This window comes from Hypanus sabinus, chromosome 3, assembly GCF_030144855.1.
Source record: "Hypanus sabinus isolate sHypSab1 chromosome 3, sHypSab1.hap1, whole genome shotgun sequence".
NCBI classification, from domain to species: Eukaryota; Metazoa; Chordata; class Chondrichthyes; order Myliobatiformes; family Dasyatidae; genus Hypanus; species Hypanus sabinus.
Genome location: NC_082708.1, coordinates 99,167,596 through 99,186,801, shown reverse-complemented (window position 1 = coordinate 99,186,801; position 19,206 = coordinate 99,167,596).

Sequence of the window (19,206 nt, the reverse complement as noted above, 5' to 3'; positions counted from 1 at the left end):
CCTTACAGACCGTCCCAGAATTGGACTCCTTGCAGACAGTCCCAGAATTGAACTCCTTTCTGACTGTATTAGAAATGGACTCATAACAGACAGCACCAGAATTGAACTCCTTACTGACAGTCCCAGAATTGAACTGCTTACTGACAGTCCCAAAATTGAACTCGTTACAGGCAGTCCCAGAATTAAACTCCTTGCAGAGAGTCACAGGTTCCAGAACTGATCTCCTTACAGACTGTTCCCGAACTGAACGCCTTACAGACAGTATTAGAAATGAACTCATAACAGACAGCACCAGAATTGAACTCCTTACAGACCGTCCCCGAATTGGACTCCTTACAGACGGTATCAGAATTGAACTCTTTACAGACAGTCCCAGAATTAAGTTCCTTACAGACAGTATCAGAATTGAAATCCTTGCAGACAGCACCAGAATTGAACTCATTACAGCAAGTCCCCGGATTGATCTCCTTAAAGACAGTCCCAGATTTGAAATGCTTACAGTCTGTCCCAGAATTGGACTCCTTACAGACGGTGTCAGGATTCAACTCGTTACAGACAGTCCCAAAATTGAACTCCTTACAGTCAGTCCCAGAACTGAACTCCTTACAGACAGTCCCAGATTTGAACTCCTTACAGTCTGTCCCAGAATTGGACTCCTTTCTGACGGTGTCAGAATTGAACTCCTTTCAGACTGTGCCAGAAATGAACTCCTTATAGATAGTATCAGAATTGAACTCCTTACGGACAGTCCCAGAATTGAACTCCATACAGTCCGTATCAGAATTGCACTCCTTACAGTCAGTATTTGAGTTGTAATGCTTACAGACAGTTCCAGAACTGAACTCCTTACAGACTGTATTAGAAATGAACTCATAACAGACAACACCAGTATTGACCTCCTTACAGACAGTCCCAGAATTGAACTCCTTACAGACGGTATCAGAATTGAAGACATTACATACTGTCCCAGAATTGAACTCCTTACGGACAGTCCCAGAATTGCACTCCATACAGTCCGTATCAGAATTGCACTACTTACACTCAGTATTTGAGTTGTAATCCTTACAGACAGTTCCAGAATTGAACTCCTTACAGACAGAATCAGAAATGAACTCCTTGCAGACAGTCCCAGAAATGAGCTCATAACAGACAGTCCCAGAATTGAACTCCCTATAGACAGAATCAGAAATGAACTGCTTCCAGACTGTCCCAGAATTGAACTCCTTACATACAGTATCAGAATTGAACTCCTTGCAGACAGTCCCAGAATTGAACTCCTTACAGACAGTTCCAGAACTGAACTCCTTACAGACTGTATTAGAAATGAACTCATAACAGACAGTCCCAGAATTGAACTCCTTACAGACAGTTCCAGAACTCAACTCCTTACAGACTGTATTAGAAATGAACTCATAACAGACAACACCAGTATTGAACTCCTTGCAGACAGTCCCAGAATTGAACTCCTTACAGTCCCAGAATTGAACTACTTACAGTCAGTCCCAGAATTGAACTCCTTACAGACAGTCCTAGATTTGAACTCCTTACAGACTGTCCCAGAATTGGACTCCTTTCTGATCGTGTCAGAATTGAACTCCTTTCTGACAGAACCAGAAATGAAATCCTTACAGACAGTATCAGATTTGAACTACTTACAGACATTCCCAGAATTGAACTCCATACAGTCCGTATCAGAATTGCACTCCTTACAGTCAGTATATGAGTTGTAATCCTTACAGACAGTTCCAGAATTGAACTCCTTACAGACAGAACCAGAAATGAACTCCTTGCAGACAGTCCCGGAAATGAGCTCATAACAGACAGTCCCAGAATTGAACTCCCTACAGACAGAATCAGAAATGAACTGCTTCCAGACTGTCCCAGAATTGAACTCCTTACATACAGTATCAGAATTGAACTCCTTGCAGACTGTCCCAGAATTGAACTCCTTACAGACAGTTCCAGAACTGAACTCCTTACAGTCTGTATTAGAAAATGAACTCACAACAGACAGCACCAGAATTGAACTCCTTACAGACCGTCCCAGAATTGGACTCCTTACAGACGGTATCAGAATTGAACTCTTTACAGACAGTCCCAGAATTAAATTCCTTACAGACAGTATCAGAATTGAAATCCTTGCAGACAGCACCAGAAGTGAACTCATTACAGCAAGTCCCCGGAATGAACTCCTTAAAGACAGTCCCAGATTTGAACTCCTTACAGTCTGTCCCAGAATTGGACTCCTTACAGACTGTGCCAGAATTGAACTCCCTACAGATATTCCCAGAATTGATCTCCTTACAGACAGTTCCAGAACTGAACTCCTTACAGACTGTGTTAGAAATGAACTCATAACAGACAGTCCCAGAATTGAACTCATTACAGACTGTATTAGAAATGAACTCTTAACAGACAACACCAGTATTGAACTCCTTACAGACAGTCCCAGAATTGAACTCCTTACAGACAGTATCAGAATTGAAGACCTTACATACTGTCCCAGAATTGAACTCCTTACAGACTGTATTAGAATTGAACTCTTAACAGACAACACCAGTATTGAACTCCTTACAGACAGTCCCAGAATTGAACTCCTTACAGACAGTATCAGAATTGAAGACCTTACATACTGTCCCAGAATTGAACTCCTTACATTCAATATCAGAATTAAACTCCTTACGGACAGTCCCAGAATTGCACTCCTTACAGTCCGTATCAGAATTGCACTCCTTACAGACAGTATCTGAATTGAACTCCTTACAGACAGTCCCAGAATTGAACTCCTTCCAGACAGAATCAGAAAAGAACTGCTTCCAGACTGTCCCAGAATTGAACTCCTTGCAGACAATCCCAGAATTGAACTCCTTACAGACAGTCCCAGAATTGATCTCCTTACGGACAGTATCAGATTTGAATTCCTTACAGGCTGTTCCAGAATTGAACTCCTTCCAGACTGTGCCAGAAATGAGCTCCTTATATATAGTATCAGAATTGAACTCCTTTCAGACAGTCCCAGAATTGAACTCCCTACAGACAGTCCCAGAATTGAACTCCTTACATACAGTATCAGAATTGAACTCCTTGTAGACAGTCCCAGAATTGAACTCCTTACAGACAGTTCCAAAACTGAACTCCTTACAGACTGTTTTCGAAATGAACTCATAACAGACAGCACCAGAATTGAACTCCTTACAGACCGTCCCAGAATTGGACTCCTTACAGACGGTATCAGAATTGAACTCTTTACAGACAGTCCCAGAATTAAATTCCTTACAGACAGTATCAGAATTGAAATCCTTGCAGACAGCACCAGAAGTGAACTCATTACAGCAAGTCCCCGGAATGAACTCCTTAAAGACAGTCCCAGATTTGAACACCTTACATTCTGTCCCAGAATTGGACTCCTTACAGACTGTGCCAGAATTGAACTCCCTACAGATATTCCCAGAATTGATCTCCTTACAGACAGTTCCAGAACTGAACTCCTTACAGACTGTATTAGAAATGAACTCATAACAGACAGTCCCAGAATTCAACTGCTTACAGACAGTCCCAGAATTGAACTCATTACAGACTGTATTAGAAATGAACTCTTAACAGACAACACCAGTATTGAACTCCTTACAGACAGTCCCAGAATTGAACTCCTTACAGACAGTATCAGAATTGAAGACCTTACATACTGTCCCAGAATTGAACTCCTTACAGACTGTATTAGAATTGAACTCTTAACAGACAACACCAGTATTGAACTCCTTACAGACAGTCCCAGAATTGAACTCCTTACAGACAGTATCAGAATTGAAGACCTTACATACTGTCCCAGAATTGAACTCCTTACATTCAATATCAGAATTGAACTCCTTACGGACAGTCCCAGAATTGCACTCCTTACAGTCCGTATCAGAATTGCACTCCTTACAGACAGTATCTGAATTGAACTCCTTACAGACAGTCCCAGAATTGAACTCCTTCCAGACAGAATCAGAAAAGAACTGCTTCCAGACTGTCCCAGAATTAAACTCCTTGCAGACAATCCCAGAATTGAACTCCTTACAGACAGTCCCAGAATTGATCTCCTTACGGACAGTATCAGATTTGAATTCCTTACAGGCTGTTCCAGAATTGAACTCCTTCCAGACTGTGCCAGAAATGAGCTCCTTATATATAGTATCAGAATTGAACTCCTTTCAGACAGTCCCAGAATTAAATTCCTTACAGACAGTATCAGAATTGAAATCCTTACAGACCGTCCCAGAATTGGACTCCTTACAGACGGTATCAGAATTGAACTCTTTACAGACAGACCCAGAATTAAGTTCCTGACAGACAGTATCAGAATTGATATCCTTGCAGACAGTCCCAGAATTGAACTCCTTACAGTCAGTCCCAGAATTGAACTCCTTACAGACAGTCCCAGATTTGAACTCCTTACAGACTTCCCCAGAATTGGACTCCTTTCTGACCGTGTCAGAATTGAACTCCTTTCAGACTGTGCCGGAAATGAACTCCTTATAGATAGTATCAGAATTGAACTCCTTACGGACAGTCCCAGAATTGAACTCCATACAGTCCGTATCCGAATTGCACTCCTTAAAGTCAATATTTGAGTTGTAATCCTTCCAGCCTGTCCCAGAATTGAACTCCTTACAGACAGTCCCAGAATTGAACTCCTTACAGACAGTTCCAGAACTGAACTCCTTACAGACTGTATTAGAAAATGAACTCACAACAGACAGCACCAGTATTGAACTCCTTACAGACCGTCCCAGAATTGGACTCCTTGCAGACAGTCCCAGAATTGAACTCCTTTCTGACTGTATTAGAAATGGACTCATAACAGACAGCACCAGAATTGAACTCCTTACTGACAGTCCCAGAATTGAACTGCTTACTGACAGTCCCAAAATTGAACTCGTTACAGGCAGTCCCAGAATTAAACTCCTTGCAGACAGTCACAGGTTCCAGAACTGATCTCCTTACAGACTGTTCCCGAACTGAACGCCTTACAGACAGTATTAGAAATGAACTCATAACAGACAGCACCAGAATTGAACTCCTTACAGACCGTCCCCGAATTGGACTCCTTACAGACGGTATCAGAATTGAACTCTTTACAGACAGTCCCAGAATTAAGTTCCTTACAGACAGTATCAGAATTGAAATCCTTGCAGACAGCACCAGAATTGAACTCATTACAGCAAGTCCCCGGATTGATCTCCTTAAAGACAGTCCCAGATTTGAAATGCTTACAGTCTGTCCCAGAATTGGACTCCTTACAGACGGTGTCAGGATTCAACTCGTTACAGACAGTCCCAAAATTGAACTCCTTACAGTCAGTCCCAGAACTGAACTCCTTACAGACAGTCCCAGATTTGAACTCCTTACAGTCTGTCCCAGAATTGGACTCCTTTCTGACGGTGTCAGAATTGAACTCCTTTCAGACTGTGCCAGAAATGAACTCCTTATAGATAGTATCAGCATTGAACTCCTTACGGACAGTCCCAGAATTGAACTCCATACAGTCCGTATCAGAATTGCACTCCTTACAGTCAGTATTTGAGTTGTAATGCTTACAGACAGTTCCAGAACTGAACTCCTTACAGACTGTATTAGAAATGAACTCATAACAGACAACACCAGTATTGACCTCCTTACAGACAGTCCCAGAATTGAACTCCTTACAGACGGTATCAGAATTGAAGACATTACATACTGTCCCAGAATTGAACTCCTTACGGACAGTCCCAGAATTGCACTCCATACAGTCCGTATCAGAATTGCACTACTTACACTCAGTATTTGAGTTGTAATCCTTACAGACAGTTCCAGAATTGAACTCCTTACAGACAGAATCAGAAATGAACTCCTTGCAGACAGTCCCAGAAATGAGCTCATAACAGACAGTCCCAGAATTGAACTCCCTATAGACAGAATCAGAAATGAACTGCTTCCAGACTGTCCCAGAATTGAACTCCTTACATACAGTATCAGAATTGAACTCCTTGCAGACAGTCCCAGAATTGAACTCCTTACAGACAGTTCCAGAACTGAACTCCTTACAGACTGTATTAGAAATGAACTCATAACAGACAGTCCCAGAATTGAACTCCTTACAGACAGTTCCAGAACTCAACTCCTTACAGACTGTATTAGAAATGAACTCATAACAGACAACACCAGTATTGAACTCCTTGCAGACAGTCCCAGAATTGAACTCCTTACAGTCCCAGAATTGAACTACTTACAGTCAGTCCCAGAATTGAACTCCTTACAGACAGTCCTAGATTTGAACTCCTTACAGACTGTCCCAGAATTGGACTCCTTTCTGATCGTGTCAGAATTGAACTCCTTTCTGACAGAACCAGAAATGAAATCCTTACAGACAGTATCAGATTTGAACTACTTACAGACATTCCCAGAATTGAACTCCATACAGTCCGTATCAGAATTGCACTCCTTACAGTCAGTATATGAGTTGTAATCCTTACAGACAGTTCCAGAATTGAACTGCTTACAGACAGAACCAGAAATGAACTCCTTGCAGACAGTCCCGGAAATGAGCTCATAACAGACAGTCCCAGAATAGAACTCCCTACAGACAGAATCAGAAATGAACTGCTTCCAGACTGTCCCAGAATTGAACTCCTTACATACAGTATCAGAATTGAACTCCTTGCAGACTGTCCCAGAATTGAACTCCTTACAGACAGTTCCAGAACTGAACTCCTTACAGTCTGTATTAGAAAATGAACTCACAACAGACAGCACCAGAATTGAACTCCTTACAGACCGTCCCAGAATTGGACTCCTTACAGACGGTATCAGAATTGAACTCTTTACAGACAGTCCCAGAATTAAATTCCTTACAGACAGTATCAGAATTGAAATCCTTGCAGACAGCACCAGAAGTGAACTCATTACAGCAAGTCCCCGGAATGAACTCCTTAAAGACAGTCCCAGATTTGAACTCCTTACAGTCTGTCCCAGAATTGGACTCCTTACAGACTGTGCCAGAATTGAACTCCCTACAGATATTCCCAGAATTGATCTCCTTACAGACAGTTCCAGAACTGAACTCCTTACAGACTGTGTTAGAAATGAACTCATAACAGACAGTCCCAGAATTGAACTCATTACAGACTGTATTAGAAATGAACTCTTAACAGACAACACCAGTATTGAACTCCTTACAGACAGTCCCAGAATTGAACTCCTTACAGACAGTATCAGAATTGAAGACCTTACATACTGTCCCAGAATTGAACTCCTTACAGACTGTATTAGAATTGAACTCTTAACAGACAACACCAGTATTGAACTCCTTACAGACAGTCCCAGAATTGAACTCCTTACAGACAGTATCAGAATTGAAGACCTTACATACTGTCCCAGAATTGAACTCCTTACATTCAATATCAGAATTAAACTCCTTACGGACAGTCCCAGAATTGCACTCCTTACAGTCCGTATCAGAATTGCACTCCTTACAGACAGTATCTGAATTGAACTCCTTACAGACAGTCCCAGAATTGAACTCCTTCCAGACAGAATCAGAAAAGAACTGCTTCCAGACTGTCCCAGAATTGAACTCCTTGCAGACAATCCCAGAATTGAACTCCTTACAGACAGTCCCAGAATTGATCTCCTTACGGACAGTATCAGATTTGAATTCCTTACAGGCTGTTCCAGAATTGAACTCCTTCCAGACTGTGCCAGAAATGAGCTCCTTATATATAGTATCAGAATTGAACTCCTTTCAGACAGTCCCAGAATTGAACTCCCTACAGACAGTCCCAGAATTGAACTCCTTACATACAGTATCAGAATTGAACTCCTTGTAGACAGTCCCAGAATTGAACTCCTTACAGACAGTTCCAAAACTGAACTCCTTACAGACTGTTTTCGAAATGAACTCATAACAGACAGCACCAGAATTGAACTCCTTACAGACCGTCCCAGAATTGGACTCCTTACAGACGGTATCAGAATTGAACTCTTTACAGACAGTCCCAGAATTAAGTTCCTTACAGACAGTATCAGAATTGAAATCCTTGCAGACAGTCCCAGAATTGAACTCCTTCCAGTCAGTCCCAGAATTGAACTCCTTACAGACAGTCCCAGATTTGAACTCCTTCCAGTCAGTCCCAGAATTGAACTCCTTACAGACAGTCCCAGATTTGAACTCCTTACAGACTTCCCCAGAATTGGACTCCTTCCTGACCGTGTCAGAATTGAACTCCTTTCAGACTGTGCCGGAAATGAACTCCTTATAGATAGTATCAGAATTGAACTCCTTACGGACAGTCCCAGAATTGAACTACTTACAGTACGTATCCGAATTGCACTCCTTAAAGTCAATATTTGAGTTGTAATCCTTCCAGCCTGTCCCAGAATTGAACTCCTTACAGACAGTCCCAGAATTGAACTCCTTACAGACAGTTCCAGAACTGAACTCCTTACAGACTGTATTAGAAAATGAACTCACAACAGACAGCACCAGAATTGAACTCCTTACAGACAGTCCCAGAATTGGACTCCTTGCAGACAGTCCCAGAATTGAACTCCTTTCTGACTGTATTAGAAATGGACTCATAACAGACAGCACCAGAATTGAACTCCTTACTGACAGTCCCAGAATTGAACTGCTTACTGACAGTCCCAAAATTGAACTCGTTACAGGCAGTCCCAGAATTAAACTCCTTGCAGACAGTCACAGGTTCCAGAACTGATCTCCTTACAGACTGTTCCAGAACTGAACGCCTTACAGACAGTATTAGAAATGAACTCATAACAGACAGCACCAGAATTGAACTCCTTACAGACCGTCCCCGAATTGGACTCCTTACAGACGGTATCAGAATTGAACTCTTTACAGACAGTCCCAGAATTAAGTTCCTTACAGACAGTATCAGAATTGAAATCCTTGCAGACAGCACCAGAATTGAACTCATTACAGCAAGTCCCCGGATTGATCTCCTTAAAGACAGTCCCAGATTTGAACTGCTTACAGTCTGTCCCAGAATTGGACTCCTTACAGACGGTGTCAGGATTCAACTCGTTACAGACAGTCCCAAAATTGAACTCCTTACAGTCAGTCCCAGAACTGAACTCCTTACAGACAGTCCCAGATTTGAACTCCTTACAGTCTGTCCCAGAATTGGACTCCTTTCTGACAGTGTCAGAATTGAACTCCTTTCAGACTGTGCCAGAAATGAACTCCTTATAGATAGTATCAGAATTGAACTCCTTACGGACAGTCCCAGAATTGAACTCCATACAGTCCGTATCAGAATTGCACTCCTTAAAGTCAATATTTGAGTTGTAATCCTTACAGACAGTTCCAGAATTGAACTCCGTACAGTCAGTCCCAGAATTGAACTCCTTACAGACAGTTCCAGAATTGAACTCCTTACAGACAGAATCAGAAATGAACTCCTTGCAGATAGTCCCAGAAATGAGCTCATAACAGACAGTCCCAGAATTGAACTCCCTACAGACAGAATCAGAAATGAACTGCTTCCAGACTGTCCCAGAATTGAACTCCTTACATACAGTATCAGAATTGAACTCCTTGCAGACAGTCCCAGAATTGAACTCCTTACAGACTGTATTAGAAATGAACTCATAACAGACAGTCCCAGATTTGAACTCCTTACTGACAGTTCCAGAACTCAACTCCTTACAGACTGTATTAGCAATGAACTCATAACAGAAAACACCAGTATTGAACTCCTTACAGACAGTCCCAAAATTGAACTCCTTACAGACGGTATCAGAATTGAACTCCTTGCAGACAGTCCCAGAATTGAACTCCTTACAGTCCCAGAATTGAACTACTTACAGTCAGTCCCAGAATTGAACTCCTTACAGACAGTCCCAGATTTGAACTCCTTACAGACTGTCCCAGAATTGGACTCCTTTCTGATCGTGTCAGAATTGAACTCCTTTCTGACAGAACCAGAAATGAAATCCTTACAGACAGTATCAGATTTGAACTACTTACAGACAGTCCCAGAATTGAACTCCATACAGTCCGTATCAGAATTGCACTCCTTACAGTCAGTATATGAGTTGTAATCCTTACAGACAGTTCCAGAATTGAACTCCTTACAGACAGAACCAGAAATGAACTCCTTGCAGACAGTCCCGGAAATGAGCTCATAACAGACAGTCCCAGAATTGAACTCCCTACAGACAGAATCAGAAAGGAACTCCTTGCAGACAGTCCCAGAATTGAACTCCTTACAGACAGTTCCAGAACTGAACTCCTTACAGACTGTATTAGAAATGAACTCACAACAGACAGCACCAGAATTGAACTCCTTACAGACCGTCCCAGAATTGGACTCCTTACAGACGGTATCAGAATTGAACTCCTTACAGACAGTCCCAGAATTGAAGACCTTACATACTGTCCCAGAATTGCACTCCTTACAGACAGTATCTGAATTGAACTCCTTACAGACAGTCCCAGAATTGAACTCCTTCCAGACAGAATCAGAAAAGAACTGCTTCCAGACTGTCCCAGAATTGTACTCCTTACATACAGTATCAGAATTGAACTCCTTCCAGACAGTCCCAGAATTGAACTCCTTACAGACAGTCCCAGAATTGAACTACTTACAGACAGTCCCAGAATTGAACTCCTTACAGACTGTCCCAGAATTGAACTCCTTACAGTCAGTCCCAGAATTGAACTCATAACAGACAGTTCCAGATTTGAACTCCTTACAGACAGTCCCAGAATTGGACTCCTTTCTGATCGTGTCAGAATTGAACTCCTTTCTGACAGAACCAGAAATGAACTCCTTACAGACAGTATCAGATTTGAACTCCTTACAGACAGTCCCAGAATTGAACTCCATACAGTCCGTATCAGAATTGCACTGCTTACAGTCAGTATATGAGTTGTAATCCTTACAGACAGTTCCAGAATTGAACTGCTTACAGACAGAATCAGAAATGAACTCCTTGCAGACAGTCCCGGAAATGAGCTCATAACAGACAGTCCCAGAATTGAACTCCCTACAGACAGAATCAGAAATGAACTGCTTCCAGACTGTCCCAGAATTGAACTCCTTACATACAGTATCAGAATTGAACTCCTTGCAGACAGTCCCAGAATTGAACTCCTTACAGACAGTTCCAGAACTGAACTCCTTACAGACTGTATTAGAAAATGAACTCACAATAGACAGCACCAGAATTGAACTCCTTACAGACCGTCCCAGAATTGGACTCCTTACAGACGGTATCAGAATTGAACTCTTTACAGACAGTCCCAGAATTAAATTCCTTACAGACAGTATCAGAATTGAAATCCTTGCAGACAGCACCAGAAGTGAACTCATTACAGCAAGTCCCCGGAATGAACTCCTTAAAGACAGTCCCAGATTTGAACACCTTACATTCTGTCCCAGAATTGGACTCCTTACAGACTGTGCCAGAATTGAACTCCCTACAGATATTCCCAGAATTGATCTCCTTACAGACAGTTCCAGAACTGAACTCCTTACAGACTGTATTAGAAATGAACTCATAACAGACAGTCCCAGAATTGAACTCATTACAGACTGTATTAGAAATGAACTCTTAACAGACAACACCAGTATTGAACTCCTTACAGACAGTCCCAGAATTGAACTCCTTACAGACAGTATCAGAATTGAAGACCTTACATACTGTCCCAGAATTGAACTCCTTACAGACAGTCCCAGAATTGAACTCCTTACAGACAGTATCAGAATTGAAGACCTTACATACTGTCCCAGAATTGCACTCCTTACAGTCCGTATCAGAATTGCACTCCTTACAGACAGTATCTGAATTGAACTCCTTACAGACAGTCCCAGAATTGAACTCCTTCCAGACAGAATCAGAAAAGAACTGCTTCCAGACTGTCCCAGAATTAAACTCCTTGCAGACAATCCCAGAATTGAACTCCTTACAGACAGTCCCAGAATTGATCTCCTTACGGACAGTATCAGATTTGAATTCCTTACAGGCTGTTCCAGAATTGAACTCCTTCCAGACTGTGCCAGAAATGAGCTCCTTATATATAGTATCAGAATTGAACTCCTTTCAGACAGTCCCAGAATTAAATTCCTTACAGACAGTATCAGAATTGAAATCCTTACAGACCGTCCCAGAATTGGACTCCTTACAGACGGTATCAGAATTGAACTCTTTACAGACAGTCCCAGAATTAAGTTCCTGACAGACAGTATCAGAATTGAAATCCTTGCAGACAGTCCCAGAATTGAATTCCTTACAGTCAGTCCCAGAATTGAACTCCTTACAGACAGTCCCAGATTTGAACTCCTTACAGACTTCCCCAGAATTGGACTCCTTTCTGACCGTGTCAGAATTGAACTCCTTTCAGACTGTGCCGGAAATGAACTCCTTATAGATAGTATCAGAATTGAACTCCTTACGGACAGTCCCAGAATTGAACTCCATACAGTCCGTATCCGAATTGCACTCCTTAAAGTCAATATTTGAGTTGTAATCCTTCCAGCCTGTCCCAGAATTGAACTCCTTACAGACAGTCCCAGAATTGAACTCCTTACAGACAGTTCCAGAACTGAACTCCTTACAGACTGTATTAGAAAATGAACTCACAACAGACAGCACCAGAATTGAACTCCTTACAGACCGTCCCAGAATTGGACTCCTTGCAGACAGTCCCAGAATTGAACTCCTTTCTGACTGTATTAGAAATGGACTCATAACAGACAGCACCAGAATTGAACTCCTTACTGACAGTCCCAGAATTGAACTGCTTACTGACAGTCCCAAAATTGAACTCGTTACAGGCAGTCCCAGAATTAAACTCCTTGCAGACAGTCACAGGTTCCAGAACTGATCTCCTTACAGACTGTTCCAGAACTGAACGCCTTACAGGCAGTATTAGAAATGAACTCATAACAGACAGCACCAGAATTGAACTCCTTACAGACCGTCCCCGAATTGGACTCCTTACAGACGGTATCAGAATTGAACTCTTTACAGACAGTCCCAGAATTAAGTTCCTTACAGACAGTATCAGAATTGAAATCCTTGCAGACAGCACCAGAATTGAACTCATTACAGCAAGTCCCCGGATTGATCTCCTTAAAGACAGTCCCAGATTTGAACTGCTTACAGTCTGTCCCAGAATTGGACTCCTTACAGACGTTGTCAGGATTCAACTCGTTACAGACAGTCCCAAAATTGAACTCCTTACAGTCAGTCCCAGAACTGAACTCCTTACAGACAGTCCCAGATTTGAACTCCTTACAGTCTGTCCCAGAATTGGACTCCTTTCTGACGGTGTCAGAATTGAACTCCTTTCAGACTGTGCCAGAAATGAACTCCTTATAGATAGTATCAGCATTGAACTCCTTACGGACAGTCCCAGAATTGAACTCCATACAGTCCGTATCAGAATTGCACTCCTTACAGTCAGTATTTGAGTTGTAATGCTTACAGACAGTTCCAGAACTGAACTCCTTACAGACTGTATTAGAAATGAACTCATAACAGACAACACCAGTATTGACCTCCTTACAGACAGTCCCAGAATTGAACTCCTTACAGACGGTATCAGAATTGAAGACATTACATACTGTCCCAGAATTGAACTCCTTACGGACAGTCCCAGAATTGCACTCCATACAGTCCGTATCAGAATTGCACTACTTACACTCAGTATTTGAGTTGTAATCCTTACAGACAGTTCCAGAATTGAACTCCTTACAGACAGAATCAGAAATGAACTCCTTGCAGACAGTCCCAGAAATGAGCTCATAACAGACAGTCCCAGAATTGAACTCCCTACAGACATAATCAGAAATGAACTGCTTCCAGACTGTCCCAGAATTGAACTCCTTACATACAGTATCAGAATTGAACTCCTTGCAGACAGTCCCAGAATTGAACTCCTTACAGACAGTTCCAGAACTGAACTCCTTACAGACTGTATTAGAAATGAACTCATAACAGACAGTCCCAGAATTGAACTCCTTACAGACAGTTCCAGAACTCAACTCCTTACAGACTGTATTAGAAATGAACTCATAACAGACAGCACCAGTATTGAACTCCTTGCAGACAGTCCCAGAATTGAACTCCTTACAGTCCCAGAATTGAACTCCTTACAGACAGTTCCAGAACTCAACTCCTTACAGACTGTATTAGAAATGAACTCATAACAGACAGCACCAGTATTGAACTCCTTACAGTCAGTCCCAGAATTGAACTCCTTACAGACAGTCCTAGATTTGAACTCCTTACAGACTGTCCCAGAATTGGACTCCTTTCTGATCGTGTCAGAATTGAACTCCTTTCTGACAGAACCAGAAATGAAATCCTTACAGACAGTATCAGATTTGAACTACTTACAGACAGTCCCAGAATTGAACTCCATACAGTCCGTATCAGAATTGCACTCCTTACAGTCAGTATATGAGTTGTAATCCTTACAGACAGTTCCAGAATTGAACTCCTTACAGACAGAACCAGAAATGAACTCCTTGCAGACAGTCCCGGAAATGAGCTCATAACAGACAGTCCCAGAATTGAACTCCCTACAGACAGAATCAGAAATGAACTGCTTCCAGACTGTCCCAGAATTGAACTCCTTACATACAGTATCAGAATTGAACTCCTTGCAGACTGTCCCAGAATTGAACTCCTTACAGACTGTTCCAGAACTGAACGCCTTACAGGCAGTATTAGAAATGAACTCATAACAGACAGCACCAGAATTGAACTCCTTACAGACCGTCCCCGAATTGGACTCCTTACAGACGGTATCAGAATTGAACTCTTTACAGACAGTCCCAGAATTAAGTTCCTTACAGACAGTATCAGAATTGAAATCCTTGCAGACAGCACCAGAATTGAACTCATTACAGCAAGTCCCCGGATTGATCTCCTTAAAGACAGTCCCAGATTTGAACTGCTTACAGTCTGTCCCAGAATTGGACTCCTTACAGACGTTGTCAGGATTCAACTCGTTACAGACAGTCCCAAAATTGAACTCCTTACAGTCAGTCCCAGAACTGAACTCCTTACAGACAGTCCCAGATTTGAACTCCTTACAGTCTGTCCCTGAATTGGACTCCTTTCTGACGGTGTCAGAATTGAACTCCTTTCAGACTGTGCCAGAAATGAACTCCTTATAGATAGTATCAGCATTGAACTCCTTACGGACAGTCCCAGAATTGAACTCCATACAGTCCGTATCAGAATTGCACTCCTTACAGTCAGTATTTGAGTTGTAATGCTTACAAACAGTTCCAGAACTGAACTCCTTACAGACTGTATTAGAAATGAACTCATAACAGACAACACCAGTATTGACCTCCTTACAGACAGTCCCAGAATTGAACTCCTTACAGACGGTATCAGAATTGAAGACATTACATACTGTCCCAGAATTGAACTCCTTACGGACAGTCCCAGAATTGCACTCCATACAGTCCGTATCAGAATTGCACTACTTACACTCAGTATTTGAGTTGTAATCCTTACAGACAGTTCCAGAATTGAACTCCTTACAGACAGAATCAGAAATGAACTCCTTGCAGACAGTCCCAGAAATGAGCTCATAACAGACAGTCCCAGAATTGAACTCCCTACAGACAGAATCAGAAATGAACTGCTTCCAGACTGTCCCAGAATTGAACTCCTTACATACAGTATCAGAATTGAACTCCTTGCAGACAGTCCCAGAATTGAACTCCTTACAGACAGTTCCAGAACTGAACTCCTTACAGACTGTATTAGAAATGAACTCATAACAGACAGTCCCAGAATTGAACTCCTTACAGACAGTTCCAGAACTCAACTCCTTACAGACTGTATTAGAAATGAACTCATAACAGACAGCACCAGTATTGAACTCCTTGCAGACAGTCCCAGAATTGAACTCCTTACAGTCCCAGAATTGAACTCCTTACAGACAGTTCCAGAACTCAACTCCTTACAGACTGTATTAGAAATGAACTCATAACAGACAGCACCAGTATTGAACTCCTTACAGTCAGTCCCAGAATTGAACTCCTTACAGACAGTCCTAGATTTGAACTCCTTACAGACTGTCCCAGAATTGGACTCCTTTCTGATCGTGTCAGAATTGAACTCCTTTCTGACAGAACCAGAAATGAAATCCTTACAGACAGTATCAGATTTGAACTACTTACAGACAGTCCCAGAATTGAACTCCATACAGTCCGTATCAGAATTGCACTCCTTACAGTCAGTATATGAGTTGTAATCCTTACAGACAGTTCCAGAATTGAACTCCTTACAGACAGAACCAGAAATGAACTCCTTGCAGACAGTCCCGGAAATGAGCTCATAACATACAGTCCCAGAATTGAACTCCCTACAGACAGAATCAGAAATGAACTGCTTCCAGACTGTCCCAGAATTGAACTCCTTACATACAGTATCAGAATTGAACTCCTTGCAGACTGTCCCAGAATTGAACTCCTTACAGACAGTTCCAGAACTGAACTCCTTACAGTCTGTATTAGAAAATGAACTCACAACAGACAGCACCAGAATTGAACTCCTTACAGACCGTCCCAGAATTGGACTCCTTACAGACGGTATCAGAATTGAACTCTTTACAGACAGTCCCAGAATTAAATTCCTTACAGACAGTATCAGAATTGAAATCCTTGCAGACAGCACCAGAAGTGAACTCATTACAGCAAGTCCCCGGAATGAACTCCTTAAAGACAGTCCCAGATTTGAACTCCTTACAGTCTGTCCCAGAATTGGACTCCTTACAGACTGTGCCAGAATTGAACTCCCTACAGATATTCCCAGAATTGATCTCCTTACAGACAGTTCCAGAACTGAACTCCTTACAGACTGTGTTAGAAATGCTCATAACAGACAGTCCCAGAATTGAACTCATTACAGACTGTATTAGAAATGAACTCTTAACAGACAACACCAGTATTGAACTCCTTACAGACAGTCCCAGAATTGAACTCCTTACAGACAGTATCAGAATTGAAGACCTTACATACTGTCCCAGAATTGAACTCCTTACAGACTGTATTAGAATTGAACTCTTAACAGACAACACCAGTATTGAACTCCTTACAGACAGTCCCAGAATTGAACTCCTTACAGACAGTATCAGAATTGAAGACCTTACATACTGTCCCAGAATTGAACTCCTTACATTCAATATCAGAATTAAACTCCTTACGGACAGTCCCAGAATTGCACTCCTTACAGTCCGTATCAGAATTGCACTCCTTACAGACAGTATCTGAATTGAACTCCTTACAGACAGTCCCAGAATTGAACTCCTTCCAGACAGAATCAGAAAAGAACTGCTTCCAGACTGTCCCAGAATTGAACTCCTTGCAGACTGTGCCAGAAATGAGCTCCTTATATATAGTATCAGAATTGAACTCCTTTCAAACAGTCCCAGAATTGAACTCCCTACAGACAGTCCCAGAATTGAACTCCTTACATACAGTATCAGAATTGAACTCCTTGTAGACAGTCCCAGAATTGAACTCCTTACAGACAGTTCCAAAACTGAACTCCTTACAGACTGTTTTCGAAATGAACTCATAACAGACAGCACCAGAATTGAACTCCTTACAGACCGTCCCAGAATTGGACTCCTTACAGACGGTATCAGAATTGAACTCTTTACAGACAGTCCCAGAATTAAGTTCCTTACAGACGGTATCAGAATTGAAATCCTTGCAGACAGTCCCAGAATTGAACTCCTTCCAGTCAGTCCCAGAATTGAACTCCTTACAGACAGTCCCAGATTTGAACTCCTTCCAGTCAGTCCCAGAATTGAACTCCTTACAGACAGTCCCAGATTTGAACTCCTTACAGACTTCCCCAGAATTGGACTCCTTCCTGACCGTGTCAGAATTGAACTCCTTTCAGACTGTGCCAGAAATGAACTCCTTATAGATAGTATCAGAATTGAACTCCTTACGGACAGTCCCAGAATTGAACTCCATACAGTCCGTATCAGAATTGCACTCCTTAAAGTCAATATTTGAGTTGTAATCCTTACAGACAGTTCCAGAATTGAACTCCGTACAGTCAGTCCCAGAATTGAACTCCTTACAGACAGTTCCAGAATTGAACTCCTTACAGACAGAATCAGAAATGAACTCCTTAAAGTCAATATTTGAGTTGTAATCCTTACAGACAGTTCCAGAATTGAACTCCGTACAGTCAGTCCCAGAATTGAACTCCTTACAGACAGTTCCAGAATTGAACTCCTTACATACAGAATCAGAAATGAACTCCTTGCAGACAGTCCCAGAAATGAGCTCATAACAGACAGTCCCAGAATTGAACTCCCTACAGACAGAATCAGAAATGAACTGCTTCCAGACTGTCCCAGAATTGAACTCCTTACATACAGTATCAGAATTGAACTCCTTGCAGACAGTCCCAGAATTGAACTCCTTACAGACTGTATTAGAAATGAACTCATAACAGACAGTCCCAGATTTGAACTCCTTACTGACAGTTCCAGAACTCAACTCCTTACAGACTGTATTAGAAATGAACTCATAACAGAAAACACCAGTATTGAACTCCTTACAGACAGTCCCAAAATTGAACTCCTTACAGACGGTATCAGAATTGAACTCCTTGCAGACAGTCCCAGAATTGAACTCCTTACAGTCCCAGTATTGAACTACTTACAGTCAGTCCCAGAATTGAACTCCTTACAGACAGTCCCAGATTTGAACTCCTTACAGACTGTCCCAGAATTGGACTCCTTTCTGATCGTGTCAGAATTGAACTCCTTTCTGACAGAACCAGAAATGAACTCCTTACAGACAGTATCAGATCTGAACTACTTACAGACAGTCCCAGAATTGAACTCCATACAGTCCGTATCTGAATTGCACTCCTTACAGTCAGTATATGAGTTGTAATCCTTACAGACAGTTCCAGAATTGAACTCCTTACAGACAGAACCAGAAATGAACTCCTTGCAGACAGTCCCGGAAATGAGCTCATAACAGACAGTCCCAGAATTGAACTCCCTACAGACAGAATCAGAAATGAACTGCTTCCAGACTGTCCCAGAATTGAACTCCTTACATACAGTATCAGAATTGAACTCCTTGCAGACAGTCCCAGAATTGAACTCCTTACAGACAGTTCCAGAACTGAACTCCTTACAGACTGTATTAGAAATGAACT